This window comes from Engraulis encrasicolus, chromosome 10 (genome assembly GCF_034702125.1).
Source record: "Engraulis encrasicolus isolate BLACKSEA-1 chromosome 10, IST_EnEncr_1.0, whole genome shotgun sequence".
In the NCBI taxonomy this organism is placed as follows: domain Eukaryota; kingdom Metazoa; phylum Chordata; class Actinopteri; order Clupeiformes; family Engraulidae; genus Engraulis; species Engraulis encrasicolus.
In genome coordinates, this window is record NC_085866.1 from 45343830 (window position 1) to 45351642 (window position 7813).

General features: G+C 38.8%; 1 long non-coding RNA gene across 1 annotated transcript; it reads right to left on the minus strand.

The window, feature by feature from the left end:
* Positions 1 to 3800: 3800 nt before the first annotated feature.
* Positions 3801 to 7327, minus strand: LOC134457193 (uncharacterized). Its single transcript, XR_010036416.1, has 4 exons — positions 6636 to 7327; positions 6174 to 6335; positions 5639 to 5691; positions 3801 to 4557 (listed from the first exon to the last, which is right to left on the minus strand). It is a non-coding gene; the product is annotated as an uncharacterized LOC134457193 (long non-coding RNA).
* Between the last annotated feature and the right edge of the window lie 486 nt (positions 7328 to 7813).

Consider the following 7813-nt stretch of genomic DNA (forward strand, 5'->3'; position numbering starts at 1 on the left):
TCAAAAGCACAATAGACCAATGCATGCCAATCGCTGCCACAATAGCTATCATGCTTTTGAGTGAACCGTCCTAGAAAACATAGGCCTCCTCTCACGTAAAAAAAACCCTCTTCACTTTACTTTTCTATTTTCTTTACATTTAAACTGGCCTCCTGTGTGTGTGTGTGTGTGTGTGTGTGTGTGTGTGTGTGTGTGTGTGTGTGTGTGTGTGTGTGTGTGTGTGTGTGTGTGTGTGTGTGTGTGCGCGCATGTGTGTTTGTGTGTGTGTGTGTGTGTGTGTGTGTGTGTGTGTGTGTGTGTGTGTGTGTGTGTGTGTGTGTGTGTGTGTGTTGTGCGCTCGTGTGTGTGCTGAGAGATACTCATTAGGGCATTGGCTTCTTAAGTCGGTTGTTCCAAATAATTTGGCTGGGTGTGTGACAGGGCCGAGGGAACAGGTAATGGGGGTCCCTGACACCAATCTCTTTCCAAAGAAGAAGAAGAAGGCAAACTCTCAGGTTGGTTGAGTAAACAGACCACTTCTCCTGTAAAGGCAAAAGACCCCCCCTCCACACACACACACACACACACACACACATGGACACACACACAAAGACACATGCATGCAGGCGCAAACACACACAGACACACACGCACGCACGCACGCACACACGCACGCACACACACACCATCACCCCCACCATTCGTCACCATGGGTAATAACCATACCTGGTTTATTTTTTTATTTCCTTCGAAGAAAAGAAGGATTTTACCTTTATACACTCTTTCCTCCCAGGACTGGGTATTAGAGGAAAGTATTTGATTTTAATCGCTCACAACAAGCACACTTAAGCTGATCTCCAGCGAGAGGTCCAAAGTCCCTCTTCCCACTGGGATGGAAGGAAACATAGTGTTCAGAGCTCTTACATTTCTCTCCCCCTCTCTCTCTCTGTAACACACACACACACACACACGCACACGCACGCACACACACACACACACACACACACACACACACACACACACACACACACACACACACACACACACACACACACACACTCACTTTCTTCCCCCTATCGCTCCAAAAATAATCTTCTGAGCTGGATGAGTATAGGATGGTGGGTGCGGGGTTGGGGTTGGGGTGGTGGGGGGGCTTGTTTTGTTTGTTCTCCAGGATCTGAAATGGGTGGTATGGATGTCCCACTGAAACGATACACTATGATGAGTTGAGCGCACCCCATCACTCCATATCAGAGGCTGCCAGCAGCACAGCGTGGATCAGGCCTGGGGAGGATTTGAAGAAGAAGTAGAAGAAGAAGCAGAGAGAGGAGAGAGAGGAGAGAAGAATAGCAGACAGGATAGGGAGCGTGAACGGAGAGAGAGATGGGGGCAAGAGAGAGAAACAGGAGGGAAAGTGATGAGAGGAAGTTTGTGTGTGTGTGTGTGTGTGTGTGTGTGTGCGTGTGTGCTCGCGTGTGTGTGCGTGTGTGCGTGCATGTGTGTGCGTGCGTGCGTGTGTGCATGCGAAACACTGTATTAGAAAGAAGGTATAGTAGAGTAGAAGGGATGAAGAGACACTGAAAATACATAATGGAGGGAGGTAGATATAGAAGGAGAGAGAGAGAGAGAGAGAGAGAGAGAGAGAGAGAGAGAGAGAGAGAGAGAGAGAGAGAGAGAGAGAGAGAGAGAGAGAGAGAGAGAGAGAGAATGAGTCACTTCATTAAGCTGAAGATGGTACATCACTATCTTTCATGATGTCCTCTTCATTCTGTGCATTTGTTCCCCAACCCTCCATATGCAGGACCTCCAACCCAGAGCATCCCATTCATTTATCCATTGCCTTGACTATTCTGCTCTCATTTGTTTTGTCTTTGTATCATTTTAAATTGATATGTGTAGTTTTATCAGCTTGAAATATACAGTAAACAACACTTTGAAAATATGTTTTATATGGCCTTTGGCCTTTATTTGGCCTATCATATACAGTAGGACAGATCTCTGACAGACGAGCCAGATTAAAACCTGGACCCCCATGGGCACTGATGTATTGCCACGCTGCACCACAGCAACTCCTGGTTAACACCACCCGGTAGCACTTTACAATAACCTTCCGCTATAAACAGTTAATAAACAGTTAGCAAACAGTTAGCAAACAGTTAACTATTAGTTAACTAAAGGTTTACTATACATTTATAGGTGTATATTAAACACTTACAAAGTTTTAAAATATATTTATTAGTCCTTCTGTAACACTTAATAGAACATAATTATAAGTTACTTAATATATTATTAAAAATGCTTTTATGATTAATTAACTAACATATCAACAGTAACTTAAGCATAACAAGTGACTTATAAACTGTTAACTAATTATTACTTAATATATTATAATTATTAGTTGTAATTTACAATTTATAGTTCAATATTAACTAAGTACTTATTATTTAATCATTAATACATTGTAATTAAATGTTTTTTTAAGTGTTAATATTAACTAAACTATTGTTAATTACTTATAAATCATGTAATAATAATTATGTATAGTATGTATTAATGTATTACTAATGTTTAAAATTCAGTATGGGGAACCTTATGGTGAAGTTGGTTGAGCTTTATTAATGTATAACTAATGTTTAAAATTCTGCATTGAGAACCTTATTGTGAAGTTGGTTGAGCTTTACTAATGTTTTACTAATGTTTAAAATCCAGTATGAGGAACCTTATGGTGAAGTTGGTTGAGTTTTATTAATGTATAACTAATGTTTAAAAGTCTGCATTGAGAACCTTATTGTGAAGTTGGTTGAGCTTTACTAATGTTTTACTAATGATTAAAATTCAGTATGGGGAACCTTATGGTGAAGTTGGTTGAGCTTAATTAATATATAACTAATGTTTAAAATTCAGTATGGGGAACCTTATGGTGAAGTTGGTTGAGCTTAATTAATACATAACTAATGTTTAAAATTCAGTATGGGGAACCTTATGGTAAAGTTGGTTGAGCTTAATTAATATATAACTAATATTTAACATTCAGAATGGGGAACCTTATGGTGAAGTTGGTTGAGATTAGTTAATATGTAACATTAAAGTGATACTGTCCCATTTTTGGACATAAGCTCATATTACACCTCCCCTTGAGTCAAGTTATTGAGTTTTACCTTTCCCTTATTTTTTGTTTTACCTGTACTTCTTGTCGTTCTCTGAGTACGGCAGTGCAATTTTTATCTCCAAGCAAGCAGTTAAAATTGAGTTCTGAGACCAGCTAGCCGCCAGCTGATCTCATAGGACTCAATGTTAACTGCTAGCATGGAGGTAAAATTTGCACTGCCATACTAGAACGGTTGAACATACAGGAGGAGAAAGGTAAAACTCAATAATTTAACTCAAGGGGATGTGTAATATGAGCCTATTTCCAGAAATTGGACAGTATCACTAGAAATGATCACAGTACAAATGATTTTCAATTGGTCTCAAGAAATACATTTTCACACTGTTATAAAGAGAGAAAAGAATGATCAATGATGTTAAACTGTTGTTACCCACTACTGAGTATGGTACACGTCAATGGTAGGCCAGGATCAATGGGCTACAGAATGTGACACTAGGCTTTGGGTAGAGTGAAAAAGATACCAATTAAAAGACAACATACAATATGTTTCTACAACATTTTCACCATTTATATTAGAGCATGTCAAATCAAAAACCCCAGCACGCTACAAAACAGAGAACTTGCCAGGGTCACAACACACATTTCCCAGATCAAATTCCCAAACAATACAAAAATAATTTCTAACATAAAAATGTAGCCTTAACACAAAACATTAAGTTTCTGTCCTTTTATGTCCTTATTAGATCCACAGAGGCGAGCGCAAGCCGACAAGAGCAGTAATTCAAGAGAGTTGGCCGCTTCACTCCAAAAATGTCCTTTGGAGGATTAAAGTGACGTCCCGTGAATTGAAACAGTCCAAAACAAAAAGGAAAGGATATCGAAAGCAAAATGAACAGGGAAAACCATAATGTTCGTGTCAAATGTCCATCTTGCATAAATAATAATAATAATAATTATTATTATTTATTTATCATTATAAATAATCATGTATCCATAGAAAATATTGTATGCAACCCTAATGAAGAATGACATTCTTATATACAAACATAGGATATAGGGAAAAATAATAAAATGGGCATTAACAAAATGAAATAAAAACATCACAAGTCAGAGATTGAAAAGTTTAAATATTTACAATTACCCCCCCCCCCAAAAAAAAGGTTTGAACATTTAAAAAAAAAACAAATTTAATTGTCCTTCAAAAATTGGAAATAGTCCTTTAAATCCTCAAAAGAGACGATGTAGAGAGTTCCTTTAAGTTGTTCAAAAAGAAAAATAGCTCCTTTCAAGCAGTTCAGTTCAAGGCGTTGAAGTCAGTCATAGTCAGTGATGTGACACGAGCAGGCCACAATCCTACCAAATATGCCATGCACAATGTAGAACAGGATCACATTCGAATGAGTGGGTGGCTCGCCATCTAGTAGTCGACGAATCCTCAGCAGAATCCAGATCCAGCTCAAAAACTTCACCTATGTGAACATATGTCATCAGTTAAGTTTGGTTTATTTGATAGGGACAGACACATCATGTAGCCTAGGCTGTAGAGCAGCATAACAGAAAAGCATCATAGCAGTTACAGCCGTAAGCTACACACCCAGGACAATGTTGAATTCCTATCAAATATCATCAGTTTAAACTTAAAGGGGTATGCCACTATTTTGGGGCTTAATACAGTTAAAATTGTTGGCTGGGGTTTATAATAGTGGTAAAGTGTCTTATTTTTCATGTAAGCCATTGCCTTGCTTTAAGACAAGTTAAAAGAGGGAATATGTCGCTAAGCTAGTGAAAGTCAATGTATCCATGTAGAATGCTACAATGCTACACGGATGCATTGACTTTCACTAGCTTAGCGACATATTCCCTCTTTTAACTTGTCTTAAAGCAAGACAACGCTTAACATGAAAAATAAGACACTTTACCACCTTTATAAACCCTAGCCAACTATTTGAACTATATTAAGCCCCAAAATAGTGGCATACTCCTTTAAAGTTGTGCAACATTTAAAATCAATCTTCTCAAAAGAAAAGCTATGCAAACTGCAAACCTGCAAACACTTTGTTCCTACAGCATTGCATACCATTCAGTTAAGTAACCATTCTCAAGTAAACAGGGTGAATACTATGAAATAACAACATAGTGTACTGAAATTGAGGTAACCTTGCAATTATACATAGGCCCGTACAGTGTTCAACACAATGTTATGAGGAGGGGCAAGACACTGGCAGCCAAACATGTGAGATAAGTTTTTGACCGTCAGCGGTTTCCAACAATCAGAGGTGGAGTTGTGCACAGGTAGGTTCGCGTCAGGTTATAAACAACATTTAGAACCCATGTATAGGCCTAGAGAATTACACCTTGCACGCAATGGGTGCGTGATCACAGCATGTGAAATACAGTCTGCTTACTCCGAACTCATTTCAACCAGCCAACATCAAACTTAAGTATTAACAAAACAAAATACAAATTGCAGGTTTGCAAGTATTTGGCAGTGATAGACAATATAAGACTTAGGTTACAACAGTATGGGGAAAAATAGACAAGTTGCCTTACCAAGACGATTGAAACAGAATAAATACTCGATGGAATACTCCATGGAATCCATACTGAAAAAGAAACACAAAGGACAGGAGAGTCATAACATACACAGGGCAGCCGTGGCCTAGTGGTGAGGCAGCCGTGGCCTAGTGATAAGAGAGTTGGTCTTTCAATCTGGGGGTTGCAGGTTCGAATCCCTCTGACCGCTCCTTACATCTCCATGGCTGAAGTGCCCTTGAAAAGGCACCTAAACCCACATTACTCCAGGGACTGTAAACAATACCCTGACATATAATAACTAAGTCGCTTTGAATAAAATGAAAGTGTCAGCTAAGTGAAATGTAATGCAATGTAATGACATCACAGTTTGAAGTCATTGGCTCATGACTCAGGAGTACATGATCAATGCAAACAAATATATCTCCAGCACAGGCATTAAGTTTTTTGTCTAAAGTAAAATGTATTCCCTGGCAAAGTATTATCAGTTTTTTTTTTTTGTAAAGAGGCTTGGTTAACACATGCCAGTTGAATCATGACTGAACAAACTAACCACGGTATGCGAATGATGATTCTCCTCTTTGGCTTCTTTGAAGTCCAGGCGAACAAAGTTGGCAGGCACAGCATCCTTTATTAGCGTTGTCATACCACGGGTGACCTTAACAAAGCATTGCTTCTCAACGTGCTCAGATCAAACCTCGGTCTCAGCGTTGATCTGTAACCATAAACACCAGCATGTATTTTAGTTCGTTAGCAAAACAACTTCATTTTGGCACAATTATGCTACTGGTTCTGGTAACACATCTGGTAAGCCATCGGATCGCTTAACACAAAATTGAAAGCATAATTTTGAAATAGCGATCTGGAAATACCATATACATGTAGCGTTGTGTAATTACACATTCATATTTTTTTTAATTAGGCTTCATTAGGCTACATGAGTCATGACAAGTTTGGCGAGCTAGCTTATTTGTGCTAGCTAATGCGTATGATTGGACATAATTATGCATCTTACCTTGAAATATGGACCAGGATCCTTCTTGATGTGATTAATTCATTCACGCCGAAGTGCCTGCTCTTTGGCGAAACGGTGGAAAGTCTGTCCACGGTAGGATTTGTTTCTCTTTGAGGACGTAGGACTACACAGCAGTGAGGCGCCAAACAGCTGGTGTGCAGCCGGGTGTACCCCTGAAGTGTACCCATCAACGTCTTTAGAAAGTTCCGGGTGAATAAGGCGAATTGAAACAAAACAAATACTCGATGAAAGGAAGCCTCTAGTCTTCAAAACTTACATCATTCACAGAGCTGGACGCTCCGTACTCCAAAAGGAAACTTAAACTTCATAAAAAACGAAATATTTTCTTTTGATTGTTTCTAGCTCCAAAGAAAATTCGACTGGCTCGGCAGACGACAGACTGAAGTGAACGGTTCCAAGGGAAGCCACAGCCGGTTTCAAAATAAAAGTCCCAAATCGTAATTATCACAGTAAAGGTTCCGCTATTTCCAATTCATTTAAGTCATGTTTTTAACAATAACAACCCATCATTAATTCATTATTTCACCAGAATTACCTCTATTTATTATCCCATTTTACTGTGTATGCTTTTTATAAACTATTTATTTTACATTTTCAATAGGCATTTGTCGATTGGGTTGCAGATGAAATAGGCTATCAAACAACTAGAACAGCATACAATAAATAAAAAGAGGAAAGATATCAACCTAATCAGCTGATTTATTTAATTTATTTCAATGACTTGAAAATAGAAGACAGTTCAGTGCAATAGAAACTTTAACTTAAAGGTGCAATTATATTTACCAATATAAAACACAAGATTGTTTATGACTGAAAACTCAAAATTGGGAAGGTGCACTTTTTTGTGTATTAATGTAATAAACATTAAAACCACTGCTAAAACAAAATATTTGGCCACCAGCCTTGAACCACAAGAGTACAACAGTAGGTGCCATCCCATTGCCAACTAGGCCCTCATAGGCCTATTTACACAAGAGGAGAAGAGAAAATAGAGAGGGAAAGAAGAGAATGATAATAGAATGGAGGAAGAAAGGAGAGATGGGTGAGGAGGAGTGAATGGCAGAGAGGAGTTGCTCTCTTTCTCTTGCGCACACAGTCTTCTCTTTGTCCACCCTCTTTCTGTCTCTCCCCTCCCCTCTCCTCTCCTCTCCTCTACT